Source organism: Etheostoma spectabile, unplaced genomic scaffold (genome assembly GCF_008692095.1).
Source record: "Etheostoma spectabile isolate EspeVRDwgs_2016 unplaced genomic scaffold, UIUC_Espe_1.0 scaffold00004578, whole genome shotgun sequence".
Classification (NCBI taxonomy): Eukaryota; Metazoa; Chordata; class Actinopteri; order Perciformes; family Percidae; genus Etheostoma; species Etheostoma spectabile.
The window spans coordinates 41644-65891 of NW_022603173.1; the positions used below are offsets into that span (position 1 = coordinate 41644).

The following is a 24248-nucleotide window of genomic DNA, read 5'->3' on the forward strand; positions in this document are numbered from 1 at the left end:
TTTCAAATTCTTGATGAGTTCTTGTCTTTCAATCAAAATGTATATGCAATTATTTAAAAAAGTTGATGTGTTTATGCATAAATCTAAAAGAAAGTTGATGTGTATATGCATTTTATAAAAGAAAAGTTGATGTCATAATGAATCGTGATGATGACATAATGAATGGTGATGATAAATCAAAAAAGAAAGTTGATGTGTATGCATTTATTAAAAAGAAAGTTGATGTGTATATGCATTAATATAAAAGAAAGTTGATGTGTATATGCATAAATCTAAAAGAAAGTTGATGTCATAATGAATTGTGATGATATAATAAAAAGAAAGTTGATGTCTATATGCATTTATTAACCGGCATGTTATTTTAAGCATGCAATTGATATGAGTTGATCAGAAATTGTTATATTTATTGCTGATTTGAAAACTATTTACATGACAGCATCAAGCTTCAGATCAATGGTGTTGTCATGGTAACAAACAAACTATATACAGAACGTTTTGCAACAATGAATACAACACATGCGGTTGCAATTATGAAGTAAAATGTAATGAAAAAGAGTTTTCATACTCAATATAACTTTCTTTTTTTAACTTTAAAATTTTTTATGATCAGTGTGATTATCACAGAACGCTGCGCGGCCAGTTGAGGAGTTTTATTCAATCCGAGCACGGATATTGACTCATATTACTCGGATAATACTGTACTCGGCAAAAGTGCTTTATCCGTACCGGATACTCGTTTCAGCCGAGTACTCGGATCACCCCTAAATCACATCAACTTTCTTTTTGATTATTGCACATACACATCAACTTTCTTTATATGAATGCATATACATATCAACTTTCTATTTGATTCATCATCACCATTCTTATGTCATCATCACTATTCATTATGACATCAACTTCTTTTTAAAAGCATATACACATCAACTTTCTTTTTAATGAATGCCTAACAAATCAAATTCTTTTGATTAATGCATATACACATAAACTTAATTTTGATTTATGCATACACTCATCAACTTATTTTTGATTTATGCAAATACACATCAACTTTCTTTATATTAATGCATATACACAACTTTTTTTTTGATTTATGCATATACACATCAACTTTCTTTAGATTAATGCATATACACATCAACTTTTATTGATATTAAAGCATGAACACATCAACTTTTATTGATATTAAAGCATGAACACATCAACTTTTATTGATATTAATCCATATACCATCAACATTCTTTGATATTACTGCATATACACATCAACTTTCTTTTATTTTACGCATATAAACATCAACTTTCTTTTCATTAATGCATATACACATAAACTTTTGTTTTGATAAATGCATATACAGATCAAATTTCTTTTTGATTAATGCTTTAAAAAACATCAACTTTCTTTTAATAAGTGCATGTACACATCAATTTATTTTTATTAATGCATATACACATCAACTTTCTTTTCATTAAGATAAGATGGTGCTTGAACATGAAGAGCTTTGTAGGTGAGAAGAAGGATTTTAAAATCTATTCTGGATTTTACAGGAAGCCAATGCAGAGAAGCTAAACCCGGAGAGATGTGATCTCTTTTCCTGGTTCCTATCAGAACACGTGCTGCAGCATTCTGGATCAGCTGAAGAATCTTTATGGACTCTTTTAAGCAACCTGATAATAAAGAACTGGAGTAATCCAGCTTAGAAGTAACAAATGCGTGGACTAGTTTTTCTCCATCAATTTTCGACAGGATACTCCTGAATCTCTGAATGTGATGACTACTGCACTGGGGAAACTTTGGCAGGCCTGGCCACGATTTCACGTCAGGGAGATTTTTCCGTGAAGGTTATGGAGAGTTTAACTTCGCAGAGTTTGTTTGTGCGAAGTCAATACAAACAAAGAAATGTGTTTCCGCCCTGTTTCGAACAGGGGACCTTTCGCGTGTTAGGCGAACGTGATAACCACTACACTACGGAAACTAACGAAATGTATTTATTTTGCATATTTGTGGGAAAATGCACCATTTTTATTTTACTGCAAATGTTCAAAAAGCTACAAAATAGAGATTTTAAACTAGATTCAGTCACAGATGCTTTGTCATGGATTTGAATGATAGCAAATATGTAGTAAACCTAAATATTTCTACATGCATTGACTGTGGTCTGAATGTTGGAATAGCGCCACCTATTTCTTGATGTGCCAAATATTAAGCCTGGGCATTCCTCGTTAGTATAATGGACAGTATCTCCGCCTGTCACGCGGAAGATCGGGGTTCGATTCCCTGACGGGGAGATTTTTCTACCAGCTAACCAATGCTACAAGGCCTCGAGGAAGTCCCGGCGAACGCGTGGGACTACTCGGGAAACTGGACCTTGGCTCAAGCTGTGTTCAGCATGGGAGGAGAACTCCTGATCCAAAATGGGAATATTTTCAAGCGATGGAATGAACGAAACGTCACAAGGCGAAGCAGGAGTTGGAAGAGTGTCAAGTCTGGCCACCTTAGAATTCCGGTTATGCTCTTTGCAGACTATGTGGTTCATTTGGCTTAATCAGGCATTGATCTACAGCTTCCACTGGGGTGAATCATGAGGGGGAAAGCGTGCCTTGGCTCAGGCTGTGTTCAGCATGGGAGGAGAACTCCTGACCCTAAATGGGAATATCGTCAAGCGATGGAAAAAGCATATCTACTGGACATGAACAGCACCTCACAAGGCGCAGCAGACGGTGGAAGAGCAACTGTATTGATCTCATGTTATTTTCCAGATTGGTTCAGCTGCTAAATTTAAATTATCAGTCAGGATTTACTGACTAACTGACCGACTGACTGACTCCTAACTGACCTCAGGCCTCAACACCAACAGCAATTTCATGTGTTAACAGGTCAAGTTTTACATTTAGGTCGACACTTGATTTCACAGTCACTTGTTTTTGAAGCCTGGGTAGCTCAGTCGGTAGAGCATCAGACTTTTAATCTGAGGGTCCAGGGTTCAAGTCCCTGTTCAGGCGTAGAGTTGCACGTTCTGCTAGATGAGTTGTCCATTTGACATACTTGTATGGACATGGACAAAATCAGACACTATCATATCATGTGTGTTCCATGCGCAAGTCTTCAAAAAGAATTTTGACTGTTTTTCAAGCAGGTTTGTATCATAACAATGTTGTTGGTAAGTCTAAATGAACAATGGGCAACCTACATCCATCTTGCTAGCACCCACCTCTCTGTACTCATCTCCCTGCTTGGATAGTATGTCCAAGGACATACCATTTATGGTCTATAACCCTTTTCATTGGTTTGCTACCACTCTTAAATAATTCCTTTCATTGTATCAATCTCAGAAATAACCAAAGAATGACAAATTCCATTCATGTGCTTGTGTTCAACCACCTGTCACTGTATTTTTAGCAGCAGTAGTGTTTTTTAGTTTTTTTAAAACACCTGCCCCGTGTGAGGGTTGAGCTCACGACCTTCAGATTATGAGACTGACGCGCTGCCTACTGCGCCAACGAGGCAACAAAAGGCATTGCAATGGTTGGTCTCAGTCTTTGGATGGTATAGGTAGCGCCCCGTCAGACATGTCATTTAATTTACTATATAATAATTTTTGAGACAGGTCCTACTGAAGATCTGTTGGATCAGTCAGGATGGCCGAGCGGTCCAAGGCGCTGCGTTCAGGTCGCAGTCTCCACTGGAGGCGTGGGTTCAAATCCCACTTCTGACAACTAGTATTTTCATTTGGAACTAATGTCTAAGAGTTGATATGGGGAATAAAGAACTTAGCAGTTCTTTGTATTTAAGAGGACATGAATGTGCATGAGAAACGCAATTCCAAGTGCAGCGTTTTGTGAGCATCTTTATTGTCAACACATGTAAAGTTCCTTAGGGGCCCGTAGTGGATGAAATGGTAAAACACTTGGCCCTGGATGCATAGAATTCCTGCCATATTGAGAGACAAAGTTTGAGTGTCCTGAAAAAAGAGTCTTGAACTCTATCTCGCCGACCTCTTTTTTTTTAAATGTAAATGTAAATGTGCTGTATTTATATAGCGCTTTTCCAGTCTTAACAACTGCTCAAAGCGCTTTTACATCTACAGGAGACATTCACCATTCACACACATTCATACACTGTGGCCGGGGCTGCCGTACAAGGTGCCACCTGCTCATCAGATAAACATTCACACACATTCCCACTCCGATGCGCAGCACCGGGGGCAATTCGGGGTTCAATGTCTTGCCCAAGGACACTTCGACAATGACTGCAGGGGCGGGGATCGAACCACCAACCTTCCGATTGGAAGGCAACCGCTCTACCACTGAGCCACAGCCGCCCACTACTACTTTTACTGTTTCTTGTTATGTCACGGCAAGAAGTATTATGCTTTTGAGTCGTTTGTCCATCTCTACATCAGAATCAGAAATAAAAAAAACATCAGACATATGCAGTCTCTGTGGCGCAATAGGTTAGCGCAGTCGGCTGTTAACTGAAAGGATGGTGGTTCAAGTCCACCCAGGGACGTTTGTTGCTTAAATAATCTGGAGAGAACTAACTCTGGGATTTATCCTTCTTCAGGAGACTATAGAGCAGCCTGAAGACAACCCAATTGGCCATATGTCTATCAGAACATACAGTTCTGGAAACCATGTACATATTTATCTTTACAGTCATCAGAGAAGGGAAGTAACGAAGTACAAATACTTCGTTAACAAAATAACAAAGTCCAAACACTTCATTACTCTACTTAAGTAGATTTTTCGGATATTTTTACTTTACTCTTTATTTTTTTGGCGACTTTTTACTTTTACTCCTTATATTTTACCACAATATTGGTACTTTCTACTCCCTACATTTTACAAAATTGGCTTGTTACTTTAGTTTTGTACTAAAGGTTGTCTATCAGGTGTGATTTGGAGTCCATGTCGGAGAATAGCGCGGACACGCGCCTCACACCACGAGCAGGCGCGCACGGCACACGGAGACAAAAGTGAGAGAAAAGAAAAAGAGACTAGCTGTCTGGAGGATAACCAGCTGAGATCGTGTGCGTCTTTGAGAACTGTAAGTCATAGAACTGATGTTGTCAGTTCATGTAAGCCTGTTGTTGTATTGGTCTGTAGTTCTGGTACATTTAAAAGTTAGCTTGTTTACGTTCTTCTACTGTTGGCTAGGTTACACCTGGCTGATGATTCGATGTAATGGCGATTGTTGAACGTCCTTGCTCATTAAGATAATGTAATTAGTAGTTGGTTTATTGTTAGTATTTACTAGCATATATGATTCCTATACATTGTGTATGGTAGCCTTTACAATGTTGTTTATTTCTTTTATTACCACACACACATTCATAGCAGAGCTGCCCCCCCCATGTCTATACTGATGATTGAGTGTAATAAATCAACAGAGAGAAGTTGTCTCCGTCTGTGTTTTAACAGACACACCTGGGCCGAAGTTGGAAACCAGAATTAGCTTTAAATCCAGTTCTAATCTAGTCCTCACTAAATTTCAAATAATTTCCCTGGAGTTACCATTACAAAATTTAATCTAATTAAATTGGAACACAGACTTCTCACAAAATCACACTGAATTCATATCTTGCACTGGTCAGAATCTTATTAACCTGGAGTCCCAGTCTCTGTCAATATAAATAGGATATATGTTTATATATGTTTTAGGCCTATTGGCAGACGGCCATTAAAATGTAGGCAATGGCATATAAAGAATAAAGAATAAAGAGTCTTTTCTCCATGTCCACTGTAGTTTCTCAGTGTGCTCTCTAGTAACATCTGTCTGGTCCAGGGAGCTTTGTCATTCATAAGGCTACTTTTACTTTATATTTAAGTATATTGCTAAGCCTGTACTTTGGTACTTTTACTTGAGTAATGAAGTTAAATCAGTACTTCTCCTTTTACCAGAGTATTTGTTAACACAATTATCTGTTCTTCTACTGGAGCACGGGCAGTGAGTACTTTTGCCATCTCTGACGGCCTCTGTATTGTTCTGTTTAGAGTATGTATATATGTGTGTATAGACTAGTGTGTATATTTTTTGTTTTGGTTGTTTTGTGTTTTGTGTGTAAGCACAGTGTGAGCAACAATGCTCCAAAGAAAAATTCCTCGTATGTGTCCTCATACCTGGCAAATAAAGCTGATTCTGATTCTGGTATGCAGATCACTTGATGTAATACAAGCAAATACATAAGGCCCCACCCAACAGTTTTGTGATACATGGCGTGTAACTGTATGATCAAGCTTGTTGCTGTGACCAAGAAACCACCAGCACAATGACTGATACATCATCAGTTCCCAAATTGTCTTGGATGCCAAATATTTGAATTCAAAGTCAGAATCCAGTTGACATGTAAGAAAAATACAATGCACGTCCAGCTTCTACATTTCCGCATGAGGCAGCTTCCCCAATTTCTGAGTAACAGGAAAATAGCCTGATAAGCATACATGTGCAGCGCAACCTCAAAAAGCCATGAAGCAAATGCTTGTGGCTTAAAGATTGAGCTCCCGCTCATAAAACATCAGACAGGCGCAGTCTCTGTGGCGCAATAGGTCAGCGCAGTCGGCTGTTAACCGAAAGGATGGTGGTTCAAGTCCACCCAGGGACGTTTGTTGCTTAAATAATCTGGAGTGAGCTAACTCTAGGGTTTATCATTCTGCAGGTAAATATAGAGCAGCCCAAAGATAACCCAGGTGGCCTTTCCTTTTTCTGAAGGTACAGTTCTAAAAACCATGTACTGTACATATTAATCTTTACGGTCATTGGTATGCAGATCACTTGATGTAATACAAGCAAATACATAAGGCCCCACCCAACAGTTTTGTGATACATGGCGTGTAACTGTATGATCAAGCTTGTTGCTGTGACCAAGAAACCACCAGCACAATGACTGATACATCATCAGTTCCCAAATTGTCTTGGATGCCAAATATTTGAATTCAAAGTCAGAATCCAGTTGACATGTAAGAAAAATACAATGCACGTCCAGCTTCTACATTTCCGCATGAGGCAGCTTCCCCAATTTCTGAGTAACAGGAAAATAGCCTGATAAGCATACATGTGCAGCGCAACCTCAAAAAGCCATGAAGCAAATGCTTGTGGCTTAAAGATTGAGCTCCCGCTCATAAAACATCAGACAGGCGCAGTCTCTGTGGCGCAATAGGTCAGCGCAGTCGGCTGTTAACCGAAAGGATGGTGGTTCAAGTCCACCCAGGGACGTTTGTTGCTTAAATAATCTGGAGTGAGCTAACTCTAGGGTTTATCATTCTGCAGGTAAATATAGAGCAGCCCAAAGATAACCCAGGTGGCCTTTCCTTTTTCTGAAGGTACAGTTCTAAAAACCATGTACTGTACATATTAATCTTTACGGTCATTGGTATGCAGGTCACTTGATGTAATACAAGCAAATACTTAGGCCAGATAGAGACAAAAAGTGAGAGAAAAGAAAAAGAGACTAGCTGTCTAAAGGATAACCAGTTGAGATAGTGTGAGTCTTTGAGAACTGTAAGTCATATAACTGATGTTGTCAGTTCATTTAAACTAATGAGGAAGAATTTGACAAATCAAAATCAAGTTCAATAACTTATTCTTTCAAACATCACACCTGAGTCTCTCAAGTCCTGACCATTCCCTGACCGGGAATCGAACCCGGGCCGCGGCGGTGAGAGCGCCGAATCCTAGCCACTAGACCACCAGGGAGTCACATCTATCAAAGTTATCTTTGATAGATGTGAGTTTTCTTTTCACTTACTGGAATGACTCATATTGTTTTAGGCGAGGAATGGCGCCTGGCTAGAGCTTCAGAAGGCAGGACATGACAGATTACACATCTGTCACATAGTCAGTTTGTAGTCTTAAATACCAAGTCTCTTAATGTTCCTTGACTAGTTGGCCACCCCTGCTTTGCATCGCTCCAGGTATGTAGAAAAAAAATCTGTTATGCACCTTTGCATTGCGCTAAAATGTCAAAATTTGGACCTGAATCCAACAATAACATTACTTGACACTCACATACATTGGTTTTCAGTTAAAAATGTTGGTTAGGGGTTTAGTAACTGCTTGAAAAAATGAAAAGAATTGTTATTGAGATGGAGGCAGATGAAGTGTTTATGACCCATCAATGATGACAAAAGGATACATCCACTGTCGGGGGTCTGCTTTAAAGGAAATGGTACTCTTTAAAACGTTAAACTAATGAGGAAGAATTTGACAAATCAACCAAAAACTTGCTCTTTTAAATCTGTATCTGTCAAGTCCTGACCATTCCCTGACCGGGAATTGAACCCCGGCCGCGGCAGTGAGGGCACCAAATCCTAGCCATTAGACCATCAGAGAGTTACATCTATCAAATTTAATTTAACATATTGTTGGTTATATTGTTTTAGGCAAGAAATGGCGCATGGTTAGAGATTTAGAAGGCAGTGGTGCAAAATACAAAACTGCCTGTTTCGATTTAATTACATGGTAATAATACAAAAACAGAGGTGTAGTGATTACTTGGAAATGCTTCCGGTAGTTTCTGAAATAAAAACCATGAATCAGTGGTGGAAAATTCAAAACTACCTGTTTCTATTTTATGACGTAGTAAGACAGAGGTGTAGTGATTACCTGGAAATGCTTCTGGTAGTTACTGTCAAACAACCATAAATCAGTGGTGGAAAATGCAAAACTGCCTGTTTCAATTTTATTACATGGTAATATTAGAATAACAGAGGTGCAGAAATTAGAGGTGCAGAGATCACCTGGAAATACTTACCATGAAATATGTCTTGTCCTTCACGTACGTAACGCAGTGCAATCTGACCAGCAGCTAAACACCTTCCACCCTCAAGCACTGGCAACCGGGATCCTTGTAACACGTTTATTTGAGTAACAAAGGGTGAAACTGGGAGAAAACACAATGAGCAGTTACTTAGATAGTAATGAGTCACAGATATTAAACAAAGATAATTGTAAAAACAATATAACTACACAACAGGCTAGCAAAAATGTAAGATAAAATAAAGAAACACGTAATGTATTGTTATACAGTGTACGTAGTATAACCTATGTTGGGTATCTAAATAAACTAAGATATACTTACATGTGGCATTACCCAAGATAAAAGTGGCAAACTAGCTTACTAAAGTATACCGTCAGTTAGGGCTGAATGATATTGTGTTTTAGCATTGACATCGCGATGTGCGCATGCGCGAAAGTCACATTGCAGGACGTTACGATGTTGACGTTAATACTTTTTTGCTGCTTGATAGAAAAGTAACCTTTCACCGTTTCTCCTTTACATGATTATTACCATCCGACCGTTCCCCTTTAAGACAGGTAGCCATGTAGGCAACGTGTGGATGTGACGTTAGTCCGACGGGGTTTGGTATGGGAAGTGAGGCTCTCCGTGTGTAGAAAAGTAGCCTACCGTTGGCAACAGCTGCCTCTGACACAGTGATGTCATAGTATTTGATGGGTAGTGAGTGACGCTACAGTAGTTGGGGTTTTATGTTCTCCTCAAATACAAACTAAACCCCCTGATTAATGCAACATAATCACAACGTCTCCCGGCCATTTCCCACCGCAGAAAGCTGCAATCAGTCAGGCTAAAGCTAATATAGTTAGCTTAAAGAAACAAGCAGAAAGCTGCTACCAGCCAGGTTAAAGCTAAAATAGTTCGCTTAAAGAAACAAGCAGAAAGGCGCTACCAGCCAGGCTAAAGCTAAAATAGTTAGCTTAAAGAAACAAGCAGAAAGCTGCTACCAGCCGGTCTAAAGCTAATATAGTTAGCTTAAAGAAACAAGCAGAAAGCTGCTACCAGCCAGGCTAAAGCTAATACAACTAGCCCAAAGAAACAAGAGGCATGCAGGTCTGGTCAGTTTATCAAACTGACGAGCTGGCCTCGCTAGTCGACCACAACCTGACATTTAGAGGAAGCAACATGCAGTCACTGTCATTCACGTTAGCCTGGATTGATTATTATATGAATACAATGGTGTCATGCTAGTCAACCAGAGTATTTCTACCTATTTTCCCTCTCCAAAATCACTTCAGAAGAGTAATGTTAGTCACAGCGCTTACTTGCTTTGGTGTTGTAAAGCATTAAAGTCTATCCCCAGATGAGGGACAACTCTGTCCGGCTTATTTATGTAGCATGAAAGCTAGCATAAGCTTACTAACATCCAGCCCGCTTCTAAATACTGTAAATACCTTTTAATTAGCTCAACACTTTTTAACAGTTAAACTGAAACACTGGCGCTGAGCTCCAGGTCCTGCAGACGCAGACGGTCCGCCGTCAGTGGGGCTCGGCCAGCAGGCAAACATCGCTAGAAAGCTCCGCTGCCGACCTCGACGTGATCTGATCTCCAGCGGGACATGGACAGTGTTGCCAGATCTCGAGAAACAAATAAGCAACCAGGTCTGTGAAAACAAGCCCAAAACAAGCGACTTTTTCTACGGAGCCCCCCTAGGATCCGGGAAGAGAAAATTAATAAACTGTGTCGATTGTAAAACCGTGGGTACAGATTGTCTATTTAAATCCATGTGGACAGATTTGGAAACAGTACAAACGGTTAATTATTTTTCTCCCCCTGAGCTTCAGGACAATAACCACAGGAGTTAAACCACCTTTTAACATTATTTAACGTTAGAAAACTGATGGGATATCAAATATAGACTGATGTACTAAGTACATTATATACACAGTAAACCTCTGTTAATTAAAATTTGCACACACGAATAAATATCATCCTGAATTCACAAATTATTTATTTATTATTGCAGGGACTGCAGAAGATTCCATTTTTAAATAACTACAACCCAGAAACATGAGAAATTATTGATAATCTGTGCAGCAATAAAGTGACTCCTGCTCTGATAAACAAATGAGTGAGTTAGAAAAGGCATAAATAAACTAAACTGGTTTAAAAACATTCCCAGTCAAAACCATTTGAACATTTGAGACTGAAAACTTTAGCCTCATATACATTCATACATATACACACATATATATACACCCATGCTAAAGTTGACTAAAAAGAGGAATAAAAAAACATCTTTTGGAAATTGATCTTAATGCCTTAATTCAAAAAAATTATTGAAATCCAACCTTTAAGGACACCAATTATCTCTGTGAATGAATAATGTATCATGAATAAATAAACGTTCTTCCTTAAAGTACAGGGGGCATAAGTATACACTTCCCTATGTTAAATTCCTATACAGGCCCATTTTTGTTTTTAAAGGCCAGTTATTTCATGGATCAGGATACTATGCATCCTGATAAAGTTCCCTTGGCCTTTGGAATTAAAATAACCCCCCACATCAACACATACCCTTCACCATCCCTAGAGATCTGCATGGGGAACCTTCCATAAAATTATCTCTCAATGTAAATCACACCAGCTATCAGTCTAACTGAAATGAAACCATGCTAATCTCTATTTATGCATAGTATCCTGATCCATGAAATAACTGGCCTTTAAAAAAAAGGGCCTCTATGGAAATTTAACATAAGGGTGTGTATACTTATGCCCCCTGTATTTTAAGGAAGAACATTTATTTATTAACAATACATTATTAATTCAAAAGGAAATTGGTGTCCTTAAAAGGTTGGATTTTCCTACATTTGTTTTAATTAAGGCATTAAGATCCATTTCCAAAAGATTCCTCTTTTTAATCAACTTTAGCATGGGTGTGTAAACTTTCTTAAGCCACTGTGTATATAGAATAACACCACCATTACTTTTCAAGTTGCTTCAGGTACCAAGGTGCAAAGTAAACAATGATTAATAATTTGAATGAAAATATGTGAAAATATCTTAAATATCCTGAAACATTCAACATGTTTTAGTTCCACATCCAGACATTTGTGATGGCCTACATTCAAACAAGAATATAATAAAACCATATAAATAATGAAAACAAACATAACAAAAACTTGAAATAAGAATGTAACTATCCTCTATTTTAGTTGAGGAGGTGTGGTGACCCAAAGAGGGCCAATCAAAGTAAAATTTCAAAGTGGCATATGAGCTTAAGATGCCACAGGACAGGTACAGAGTTTCACTCTCTGTAGAACATGGTCATGTTCTGATGTCTTTGGGGAATTCCTCAGGTGTATCTTCATACCTCCACTGCTGTCTCCTTCATGTGTAGAGGCCAGAACTTGTGCTGCAGAAAGAGAAGGTAAGATTTTCTAATGAGGGATACGGTCAAATTATACTTCAGCTATAACACTGGAAGATGGATACCTAGGATACCCTAAATGGATTAAATATTACAGTACTTTGAGGATTATCATCATTCATCAAAACAACTTTCCTTCTTAGCATCACATCCTGGCTCTAATAAAAAATGATACAGTAACAGTGCTTACCTTAATTAAAATCCATCTTCACTGTCTTCATCTACATCCATCTCCCTGCTTTCTGTTGCTCCACTCAGAGAGTAAATGCGACTATTGAAGCGCTGGAACATCTCTTGGCTTGGGGCAAAGTCCTTGCAGCATATGCCTTGTCTTCTCAGTCCGTATTTTATGTGGAGTATGCTGCTGAGAGTTTCTTGACCCATTCGGTTCCTCAGTTGGGACTTGACCAGGCTCATCTGTGAGAACACTCGTTCTACGTCAGCATTGCTCAAAGGCATCGCAAGCAATGACAGAGAAAAGAGGGCAAGATTTTTGTAAGTGTGGTCTCCACTGCTGTCTTTGTAATTGAGCACTTCAACCCAAAAGGCCTCTGCCTGGCTATCTTCCTTGTTTGTCCATGGGTGATATGCAACAGCCTGATACTGTGTTTCAAGAACTGCAAGATCACCAGAGTAGAGATTCAGCATTGAGACTGAGCTGAGCTGTGGTTTTGTTTGTGACAGGATGACAGTTGGACTGAACACAGCCATAGATTTCCATGTCTGGATGTTAGCTGGGAGTCTCTGTTGCACTTGTTTGCCCGCTTCGACCAAGAAGTCACGGCACCTGCTCTTTATATTTCTCTCAGCCGTGCTCTCCATTCTTGCCTCATCCAATGCCATCATGAAGGTGACCCCATAATTGACTGCACCCACAGGTAACAAAACACAAGGGTCCGTTATGTCGACTGAAAGCAGTTGTTCATCTGATGTGGGGACCATTCCAGGTCTCACCACTCTGGAGATGAGGGAGCGAAAGAAAAGAAGCAGACACTCCAACATTTTGAATGGATTGCCCCTGTCCTGCTGGAACAGCTTGTTTATCCTGTTGAATTCTTGTAGAAAAGGCATTAAAAACAGCAGGTACAGTTTGTTAACAGGGTCACTGTACATCTGGTGCAGGATTTCAGCATCATAACATCTCTGGTGGTCTTTGGATAGCTGAAAGTGAAGCTTCAGTTCATCCCACTGATTAAGTATGCGCAAACAACAATCATGGATGGAAAGCCACCGTGTACCTGACATCTGTAAAAGCATCAAAGGGATTTCACCAGGATTGATGAGGCTGTAGATCTTTGCATACTCACGGCGGCAAAGAGCACTGTGGAAAACCAGTTGTGAGAATGAGAGACCAAGTATTCAAGGTTGCGTGGGAGGGTCTCCACTGCCTTGCTCACACACAGCTGTATGGAATGGCATACGCACTTGAGCAGCTGGAGATTTTGTTTTTTCTGGAGAAGGTGAGTGTACACTGAATTCCTCTTCCCTACCATGACACTACATCCATCTGTACCTAATCCAATGCACTTTTTAATGTCCATTCCAATACTCTGTAGAAAACGGGTCAAAGTGGAGGCAATAGCCTCTGCTGTTTCACCTTCCAAGTTTATCAAACCCAAAAAGGTGGACACAACTTTGTTCAGTGTCAAACTGAAGTAGCGGATTACCACACACAGTTGCTTGACCGATGATATGTCTGTGCTTTCATCAATAACAAGGGAGTATTCAGCACCTCCAATATCCCTCTTAAGTTCTGTAAACATACACGGAGCAATGGCATGGTTAATCAATGCTGTGCATTTTGTCCGGTGCATTTTGATGTCTTTGTCACAAGTTGAGCAAATTAACTCCCCAAGGTGATCGATGATTTAATGGATGTGTGACAAGCTACATAGGTGGCTACCTTCAGCTCAGCTCTCTGTCTTGACTCGTTCTGTTTGGAGACTGTAAACCCTATGTCCGTAAGCCTTATTGAGGAGAACGGTGCTGCATTTTTTTTATGTTTTTTTGTGCTAGCATGCTGTACGAGGTCTGCATGGTGTGAACGTATTTCGCACTTACAAAACCTGCACAGTGCTTTTGAGTCGTCCCCAGCGGGTTGAATCCATTCCTTCAGTCCTTTTTCTTTCTCCCAGTCTTTGTTGTATTTTTTGCCGTACTTTGCCCACTTTGTCCCGGGCATGCTCCAAAACTCTCCTAACTACAGTCCAGTCACGACCATAGACAGTTATTCGCTGTCAAAGTGACGACAAAATGAATGGCAGTCAACAATGAACGCTGACGGAAGGTGATGATGGCTTGCTAACATCAAAATTGCGCCTTAGGGAGCTTCACTTAGAGAGAAGAGGCTAGAATAAAATCTCATTTCGTCTTCATTGGTCGCGAAACTTGAGACCCGCGCGTATTTTCATTTAATTTTATTTCATTTCCTAACCAGAAAAAACAGATTGACCTGCTCTGCTTCTGATTGGCTGGTACTCGTTGCCATCTGGGCCAGAGCCAGTTAGAAGTAGGAAAAAACTCGCTGTCTCCTGTGTGTATGGGGAAAGGGGAGGGATAAAGGTAACAGGCAAGACAAACTGATAACGGGACAACGGATGAAAAATAGCCTTTTGGCTAATTCTGGTGCATTTACAGCAATGTTGATTAATGTACACTGTCCCTGTCAAATAAATTATTATTATTATTAAACTCCTACGTTTAAATAACAACTGGTTATGGAGCTGGGAACAAGCCCAAATAAGCAACTACACTTTTGCAACAAGCCCAAAAAAACCGCAACCCGCGACTTCCAATATTTGTAAGCGACTTTACAAAAAAACAAGCCCAAAGTCGCTTATAATAAGCGGACTTGGCAACTATGGACATGGAAAGCTCCAGACCCGGTAGCAGCGGCGCAACACCCCGGGAGCCCACCGCCAGTGTTGGTGGAATAGCAAGCTAGCGTTAGCGAACTAACCAACCAGCCCGCTAACAAAACAAAAAAAGTAATTTAAAAGGCACGCATTATACCCACTGATGGTGGTCCGTCCGTGGCTGCAAGACCTGGAGCTCACCCCATTGTTTGAGTTTGACTGTTAACAGTGTTGAGATAATTAAAAGGTATTTATTTATAAGCAGGGTTAGTTTTCTAACGCTAGCTTGCTAATCCACCAACACTAGTGGTGAGCGGGTCTGAAGCTATCCATGTCCGTCTGCAGCTGCAGGACCTGGAGCTCACTGCCAGTGTTTCAGTTTGACTGTTAAAAAGTGTTGAGATAATTAAAAAGTATTTGTTTAGAAGCAGGCTGGCTGCTAGTTAGCCAATGCTAGCTTACATGCTACATAAATAAGCCTGACAGAGCTGTCCCTCACAGAAAAAAAAACAGGTAAAATTAAAAAAACACTACATAAACTTTGCTACAGTGTGTTTATTTAAATATAGGTACACCTACATGTAGGGTGACGAGATTGCAATATAAGCCTTTATATTAATATTAGCAGCGGAAGCGTGCTGGGCCCATAACCCAGAGGTTGATGGATCGAAACCATCTTCTACTATTTCCTGTGCTTTGTATCTTCAGTAAGTATATATCCAGTCTGTTGATGTTTAACACAGCAACTGATGTTGCAAGTGTCTGAAGTGAAATGTCTCCACCTGCTGAAGAGTAAACTTAATGGCATGTTGAGATTATTTCACCCAGAAAAAAAGAAACTACAGTGCTCATACCTTTTATTCCCGCTGTAACACACATAAAAACTGGAGTGTAATACAGTAAATATACTACACTACAAGTAATAAATACTGTAAATAGAAACTGTAAAACATGTACGTTCAAAGTGCTTGTTGTGTTGTCTACCAGTCAGATTACCACAGGAGGTAATATCTGTTGCAGCTCTTTTAAAGACTCTACCATAATACCTGCTGGAGATGCCAGGTCCTCATACATGTAAAGCATGAGCTCTACCACTGAGCTACATCCCCTGAAGATTTTGAAATTCTTTTGACTTTTTTCTGAGATAGACTTAGACTTATCTTTATTAATCCTTTTGGGATGACTCCCGCAAGGAAATTGAAATATGCGGTGGCTTGAAATCAAACCTGGGCAAAATGCTTGCAATGCTATGGTATAAATCATAGTCGAAAAGTAACAAACCTGTTGCCTTTCTGCTGGACAATACAACGTTCACTGCAAATCTTGTAAGACAGATTGATAAGAAATACATTGGTGGAGACTGGTTGCTTCCAGTACCTTTGAGATAAGACAATATTGTTTATGAAGGCACATCTGCGATTTGGTATACTGTGATGTGTCATTGGTTGGCTACCACTCTTAAAAAACAGCGCTCGTTGTCGGCATGATTTGAACCTGCACGGGGAGACCCCAATGGATTTCTAGTCCATCACCTTAACCACTCGGCCACGACAATCTGACATGTAGCTCTATACCTTTTTGCACAAATGTTCATAAACGTTTCTATTGGTTAAGACTGTAACTTAAGATGTCATTGTAATCACATTCAGATCACCTCAAATAAAGACACTGATGATCATTGTGTTCATAAGTGCTTCTCTTTGGGGTTGTCTTGGTTGTGAGTTCATCATCAGACACTAACACATGCAGAGCAAGTACATTTCAGCAGTTGTCCACCGCTGGCTAAATAAATAAAAGAATGGGAGTTTTGGAATAGATATTCAGCACTAACTGGTACTTTCTAATGCTGAATGAGCTCTATCTGGAGGAAAAAGGAGTTGCCCCAAAGAAGGTCATTGGACTCTAATTGACCACTCATAGACTGTTAATGGCATACATTGGGATGATGGTTGTCTATTCATGAAGCCATTCATTACTTACAATAGTCAGTTTTGTTGTTTCTTGTTATGTCTCGGCAAGAAGTATTATACTTTTGGGTTGTCTGTCCAACTCTACATCAGAATCAGAAATTCTTTATTGATCCCTGAAGGGAAACTCTGGAAAAGACTGCTCGTTCGAGCCAGATTTGAACCAGTCTCAATGCCCAAATGTATTACAAGATTTGAAGTGAACATTACATTGTCCAGCGATGGTGGTATAGTGGTGAGCATAGCTGCCTTCCAAGCAGTTGACCTGTGTTCGATTCCCAGCCATTCCAGTAACTCTTTTTGGGTTGTTGTACTTTCTTTTTTTACAAGAAGTCAGCAGAAAGGTTACTTGCCCAACCTGGTTTGATAAAATCTCTTTGAGCTGCATGATTATGGCCAGTAACAATTACTTTGATCAATATGGAGATCACAATTAATTATCACAATTATTTGTTGATTTTCTACTCCAAAGTGCTGGAAAGGAAGGTTCGTTGAACCTCAGGTTAACAAGGAACAATCCCAGCAAGGTGATTGACGGATGATTCTAGTTACTTCACCCAGTTCAAGCCAAATGACACAGCTGTAAGAGACCACATTGGTTGGCTTCCAACTGTGTAATATAGCTGGAATATGGCAGTGGTGGGATTTGAACCCACGCCTCCAGAGAGACAGCAGCCTAAATCCAGCGCCTTAGACCACTCGGCCACAATACCTGTAAGTATCAACTCTCCACATTGTGACAGAAGCAGGGACCGTAACTAACGATATGCTTGTTAATGTTATGGAAAAAAAGCCTTTGCAAGTAAAAAGCCAATACTTTATTAAAAACTGCTAATACTTTATTAAAAAAAAATTAGCTTTGTCACACTTTGTCATTTTTCTCTGGCATTGTTGATTATTAGAATATTGTAACCAGCATTAAGTGAGTAGGTTTAGGTCTGTGTGACTATGGGCTGAGCATTTACCTGGGTTGAACTTGTGAACATCTTCTTTTGCATATTCACTGTAAAGAGCCATTACTCCTCCAACTGCCAACTATTGTTCTAGAGACAATAGGATATACAGTTTTAGATTGCAAGGTAACTGTCAAAGACCAAAGACTTCATTGAAATACCTCAAGTGATCAAAACAATTTGCCAAAATTCGCAGCATATAAACCCACTCTTTAAAATATGTTCATGTACCATTCAAAAACAAAAGTACAATCATAAAACACATACTACTTAGATACTGCAGCCATCCTGATCACAGCCACGGGGGGATCTGCTTGTGGTTTCTTACCAGCAAGTTTCTGGAGGTCCAAATAGCATCTTTGATGGCAACAAAGGTTAGCCACTGTGTGAGCCACAAAGTGTATAGCTGTAAATCTGCTCCCTAAAAACAATAACAGGTCTGGCAATCCTTTCCGTCTTTGGCTTCTTTGTTAGCTACAAACTTCCCTGGGTGGACTTGAACCACCATCCTTTCGGTTAACAGCCGACTGCGCTGACCTATTGCGCCACAGAGACTGCGCCTGTTTGATGGTTAATGAGCGGGAGCTCGATCTTTAAGCCACAAGCATTTGTTTTATGGCTTTTTGAGGTTGAGCTACACATGTATGCTTATCAGGCGATTTTCCTGTTTATATTTCCTTAGAAATTGGGGAAGCTGACTCATGCGGAAATGTAGAAGCTGGACGTGCATTGTATTGTTCTTACATGTCAATTGGATTCTGACTTTGAATTCAAATATTTGGCATCCAAGAAAATTCCGGAACTGATGATGTATCAGTCATTGTGCTGGTGGTTTCTTGGTCACAGCAACAAGCTTGATCATTGACATACAGTTGCACGCCATTTATCACAAAACTGTTGGGTGGGGCCTTATGTATTTGCTTGTATTACATCAAGTGACCTGCATACCAATGACCGTCAGAGATGGCAAAAGTACTCACTGGCCATACTCAAGTAGAAGTACAGATAATTGTGTTAACAAATACTCTGGTAAAAGTAGAAGTACTGATTTAACTTCTTTACTCAAGTAAAAGTAACAAAGTACAGGCTTAGCAATTAACTTAAAAAGAGTAAGAAGACTCGCCCCAATGGTGCTATTAAAAACCTCCTTCACCATTCTGGCTGGGACAATGTCTAAGGGACAGTTGGCAGGTTTCATGTGTTGTACAACCTCAACACAGGCTTAAATTCCTCAAACACAGCTGAGTGTGTAGGAGAAGCAGATACAATACCTTAAAATTAGCACTGGTAATTTCCCAGATAGATGCTACTTTGTCAATAAAATAACCAAGACATTTCTCACATGTACTAATTGACACATCTGTTGGAGCAGAGGTGCATGGATTTATGACGGAGTTAATAGTATTAAATAACAATCTAGGTTCGTGGCAATTGCTAGCTATGACAGAAGAGAGATGCTGCATCTCCGCCACCTTCACAGCATTCTGGTATGTGATAGACTGTCCCTTAATACACCCAGTGTCACATGTAGATTGTCTTTCCATCTTTGTTCAACTTGTCTGCAGTGTTGCCTGAGGGCCCACTTGGTGTCATTTAGCCAGGGGTCCGCCTTAGGTTTAACAGCTTTAATCCGATAAGGGGCAATAGAGTCTAGGATTTCAGTGCATGTGGATTGGAACACAGAGAGAATGTTATCTGGGGAAGAGGGAGAGACCAGACCCTTCTTGGCATAAAACTGTGAGCTCACAAACGCAGATGTAAACTCTCCAGCTGAAGAGGAGGTGATGCAGCGGTGCCTAGAAGCTGAGGAGACAGGCTTAATTGCGGGTGGTGGAACATGTCTATGTCTGTGGATCCTCATGGAGGCAGCTTGATTGATTGTTATGCTCCCTTATTTGTGCGATATAACCAAGATCTAAATTTTTATCAAACCGGGTTGGGAGAGTAACCTTTCTGGTTACTTCTTGACAAACAAAGCAAGTAACGTCACTCAAAGAAAGTTACTGGCTGGGAATCAAAGCCATATCAACTGCTTGGAAGGCAGCTATGCTCACCACTATACCACCATCGCTGGACAATATAACGTTCACTGCAAATCTTGCAACACATCTGGTCATTGAGACTGAAAGTAAATGCTCAGAGATGCATTGGTGGCTTCCAGTACCTATGAGATATTACAAGATTGTCCATGACGGCACATCTGCCATTTGGTATAATGAGATTTGTGATAACCATTAAATTATGGCTTTCGTTGTCGGCAGGACTCGAACCTGCGAGGGGAGACCCCAATGGATTTCAAGTCCATCGCCTTAACCACTCGGCCACGACAACATGAAAAGCAGTGTAATACTGATTTACAGTAATATTGATAACCTATTCAAGGCAAGGAAGCTTTATTTGTATAGCACTTTTTAGCCACAGAGCAATTCAAAGTACTTTATACAAAAACAGTTAAAAAAGAGTTAAAAAATAAAAAGAGATAAAACACAAGAATAAACAGTTAAAAAATAAAATCAGATAAAACACAAGAAGAAAATTTACAGTGCAGTATACGAAATCAAACATTAAAGAAATTAACAACCATTTAAAGAAAGGCAGCATCAAAAGGAAAGGTCTTCAGCCTTCAGCGTTCTGAATCAGCTGCAGCTGTCTGGTTGATTTTTTAGGGAGACCTGTAAAGACACCGTTACAGTAGTCAAGTCTACTGAAGATGAAAGCATGGACCGGTTTTTCCAAATCCTGTTGACACATAAGTCCTTTAACACTTGACATATTCTTAAGGTGATAATAGGCTGACTTTGTAATTGTCTTAATGTGGCTGTTAAAATTCAGGTCTGAGTCCATGACTACACCAAGATTTCTGGCTTTGTCTGTTGTTTTTAACATTGTTGTTTGAAGCTGAGCGCAGACTTTAATCATTCCTCTTTTGCTCCAAAAACAACCACCTCAGTTTTTCCTTAACCCGTTTGCGCCGGATGCTTCGCGACGACACATCTACCGCCGGTTACTGCGTTGCGCAACTCGGAACCTCCTGCCGGCTGCTGCGTGGCGCAGCATTTTGTATTTGTCAGTCTTTTCATGACGCGGGCAGCAGAGAACGCACTGTCATTGGCTCAAACACACATAAGGTGGGTCTTGTTGGCCATGTGACCACCAAAATGTACCGTAGTTTGCTGAAAATCACGTCAATCAATAAAACATACATGTGCGTTTGTTTATGAATGTTTGAAAGACGAGCAAGAAAACGGCTACAAGGCAATCAGAGGAGGATTTTGACAGCAAGGGGAGAGACATTGAGGTGGAAGATAGTGAGGAGTTTGGGAGGGAGAATGTCCTCATCATAATCTACCACTTCCTCTGTCGGAGCCGTTTTCTCGCTCGTCTCTCAAAACTTCATAAACAAACGCACATGTATGTCTGGTTGATTGACATAATTTTCAGCAAACTACACTACATTTTGGTGGTCACATGACTTTAAATAGCCAACAAGACCCGCCTCATGTGTATTTTGAACCAATGACGAATACAAAATGCTGCGCCACGCAGCAGCCGGCAGGAAGTTCAGAGTTGCGCAACGCAGTAAGTGGGCGGTATATAATATATAATATATATATAATATATAATATATATATAATATAATATATAATATAATCTAATTCAATCTACATATCGGTCTTCTTAAAGATCTAAATAGATTTTCTCACCTCAGAGTCATCTGGAGCACATAACGATTAGCTTCTGTCCCTCTGAACCCTGAGTGACAATCACTCTGCAGTGAATGAGATGCAGTTCCCTCCCCCCCCCCAGTCTAACCAAGACTATACTTTCAGGGATCATTTCTAAAGTTTCTGACTTGAGGAATGTGTTTCTAAATTGGACGACGACGACGACGACGACGACGACGACGACGACGATGATGAGGCGTGATATTCCTTTCTGAGCGTGAAGCTGACAGAGAGTAATAATTCACTTCATGTGCTCTTTGTCATTGATGATCATTCTTTGCTTCTTTATGGAGCATTGAGGAAGGGAATATGATCAGAGTGGTAGTAGCAGATATGTAGAAATTAAATGTGTGAAGGTAACCAAATATGCTAAGTCATAGTAAGTCTTGAAGTATGTTTAGTCCATGGTGGACAAGGTTCCTTGAAAGGGTTAACACCTACCTTCTTGACTTTAATGTCTTATGTCCAGAGTAAAAATGTAAACTGAGTTAAACCATGATTCAATTTTATTTCTACCTTTGCTTTTCCTACTTTGACATGTAAAAAAATGTGCATTGTTTGAAAGCCCATCTCTACACATCCATGTTCCACTCCCACAGGTGTTTCCACTTGACTAATCAGACGGTGTGGCCTTTACAGGCTCAGCTTGATTGACATGTATTAAAGGGGTGGAACGGTACACTGAAGTCCCGGTGGACGGGATGGCGTGTTGTAACGAGGTTTGCGTACATACAGCAAATACTTGAAGCCAGGTTACTCTACGAGTAGATACGGGGCATTGAAGGTGATGTGGAAATCCTGATTGATTCAGTGATTTTTTTGGCCCTATTTGTATTTGTGTCTAAAGGCTGGTTAAGCACTGAAGGGAGGAGACGCTGGACAGTTTTTTTTGTCTCGTTCCAGTGATTGGCATGTCTGGGTGATGGCGTTGGATATGCGTTAGCATGTTGGATGTATTTCCACTCACGTACCAACAACGCCGACCCACAGTCCTCGTTTTATCCACCACTTTCTCACCTGTACTACTGGAACTGACTGGGAAACCAAAGTTTCCCCGTGGGTCGCCACCACTCGCCGTAGGAGAGGCTGCTCTTCCTTAGTGCTGCTGGCTCTGACTCATATGAAGGGAAATATGGGGCCGAAGGTGAGAGCTTGCAGAACAAAAAAATCTGAACTTATATGTTTAAATTATAGCCGATAGATATCAGAGGTCCAACCATTACCTTAATTTTTATGCGTTGTACTTTTCCCTTGCCGGGTGAGTTAGGGAAACTGTTACAGCATAGCAGAGTTTTCTGTCCACCTCCACACGCGTAGTCTTCTCTTCAAGCAGACTTACTGCCTCCTGGTCTTGTCTTGACCTAGTCACCACTTTCTCATTTTTGTATGGCAGCACATCCAGCTGCAAGAGATTCTCAACAATCTGGAAGAGCTCCACGTTGGAAGGAACAGTGGACGTCAAAAGGTACTGTTGCGGCCGTAGCTGTTGCTCCACGATCCGTGCTGGGCTCTGAAACGTCCCCCCCCAAGTCTGGTTCGAATAGTGAGTGGTCGACCTGGTGGACCAAGCTTCACTGGCTCAATGGGGGTGAGATGTGGATGATCAGCACCAATGAGAAGGAGTGGGCTGGCATTCTCAAACTACTGAAGGGAGAGACCTGCCAGGTACTTCTACCTCTTCTGCAGACTGACTGGATAGGATTGATCCGCCAAGCCTAGGCAAGCTAACCCGTTACTCCCAATACTGCCAGTCAGTATACTGTATGTTTAGCTTATACAAGGTAAAAGACAAATTAAGACTTAACAGGGTAGCTGCTCGTGGAGGTGCTGTGGCTTAGTTGGTTAAAGTGCCTGTCTAGTAAACAGGCGATCCTGGGTTCAAATCCAAGCAGCACCTTGCTGTTGGAGAGATTACCTCTTTTGGCGTGTCATCATCATGTCAACCCAATCCCTGTGAAAGTACCCTGGTAGCAAATGAAAATCGCCTGTTACATTTACACAGAAACACCAATACCATGCCCACAAGGTGTTCTATTTGCCTGATAACTAATGAAATTAATTAATATATGCGCTACTTTGGCTCCACTACAGTTCTGTGTCAGTCAACTGCTCCATTTCACTCACCACTGAGTCAGACTTAATGCCCCGCCCACAACAACATCTGATTAGCAGGCAACTTAAAAACAAGTACAGGTCATCTCTGCAACAACAAGGTGTTGCTGGGATTTGAACCCAGGAACTTCTGCTGACTAGACAGGCACTTTAACCAACTAAGCCACAGCACCTCTGGGGATGAACACAGATGCATGGCCATTATGGAGGTACTTGGTGTAAACAACTGAGGTGGTTGGGTCATCTGGTAAGGATGCCTCCTGAGGGCCTCCGTAGAGAGCTGGTCCAGGCACGTCCAGCTGGGAGGAGGCCTCGGGGAAGACCCAGGACTAGGTGGAGAAAGTACATCTCCAACCTGGCCTGGGAACGCCTCGGGATTCCCCAGTCGGAGCTGGTTTATGTGGCTCGGGAAAGGGTAGTTTGAGGTCCCCTGCTGGAGCTGCTGGACAAAGATGGATGGAAGGAGGGAACCCT

The 24248-nt window shown here is 40.6% G+C and overlaps 9 non-coding genes and 1 pseudogene across 9 annotated transcripts; 7 read left to right on the forward strand and 3 right to left on the reverse strand.

Annotated features, from left to right (window-relative positions):
- Positions 1 to 1902: 1902 nt before the first annotated feature.
- On the reverse strand, positions 1903 to 1975 carry trnav-aac (transfer RNA valine (anticodon AAC)). The gene has a single exon. It is a non-coding gene; the product is annotated as a tRNA-Val (tRNA).
- Positions 1976 to 2216: 241 nt separating this feature from the next.
- On the forward strand, positions 2217 to 2288 carry trnad-guc (transfer RNA aspartic acid (anticodon GUC)). The gene has a single exon. It is a non-coding gene; the product is annotated as a tRNA-Asp (tRNA).
- A 641-nt stretch (positions 2289 to 2929) lies between these two features.
- On the forward strand, positions 2930 to 3002 carry trnak-uuu (transfer RNA lysine (anticodon UUU)). Its single transcript has one exon. It is a non-coding gene; the product is annotated as a tRNA-Lys (tRNA).
- Positions 3003 to 3632: 630 nt separating this feature from the next.
- trnal-cag (transfer RNA leucine (anticodon CAG)) lies at positions 3633 to 3715 on the forward strand. Its single transcript has one exon. It is a non-coding gene; the product is annotated as a tRNA-Leu (tRNA).
- A 2812-nt stretch (positions 3716 to 6527) lies between these two features.
- On the forward strand, positions 6528 to 6601 carry trnan-guu (transfer RNA asparagine (anticodon GUU)). Its single transcript has one exon. It is a non-coding gene; the product is annotated as a tRNA-Asn (tRNA).
- A 537-nt stretch (positions 6602 to 7138) lies between these two features.
- On the forward strand, positions 7139 to 7212 carry trnan-guu (transfer RNA asparagine (anticodon GUU)). Its single transcript has one exon. It is a non-coding gene; the product is annotated as a tRNA-Asn (tRNA).
- Positions 7213 to 7620: 408 nt separating this feature from the next.
- On the reverse strand, positions 7621 to 7692 carry trnae-cuc (transfer RNA glutamic acid (anticodon CUC)). Its single transcript has one exon. It is a non-coding gene; the product is annotated as a tRNA-Glu (tRNA).
- A 12494-nt stretch (positions 7693 to 20186) lies between these two features.
- trnas-uga (transfer RNA serine (anticodon UGA)) lies at positions 20187 to 20268 on the reverse strand. Its single transcript has one exon. It is a non-coding gene; the product is annotated as a tRNA-Ser (tRNA).
- A 1483-nt stretch (positions 20269 to 21751) lies between these two features.
- On the forward strand, positions 21752 to 21985 carry LOC116677220 (uncharacterized; annotated as a pseudogene).
- Positions 21986 to 23485: 1500 nt separating this feature from the next.
- trnat-agu (transfer RNA threonine (anticodon AGU)) lies at positions 23486 to 23559 on the forward strand. Its single transcript has one exon. It is a non-coding gene; the product is annotated as a tRNA-Thr (tRNA).
- Positions 23560 to 24248: the final 689 nt, after the last annotated feature.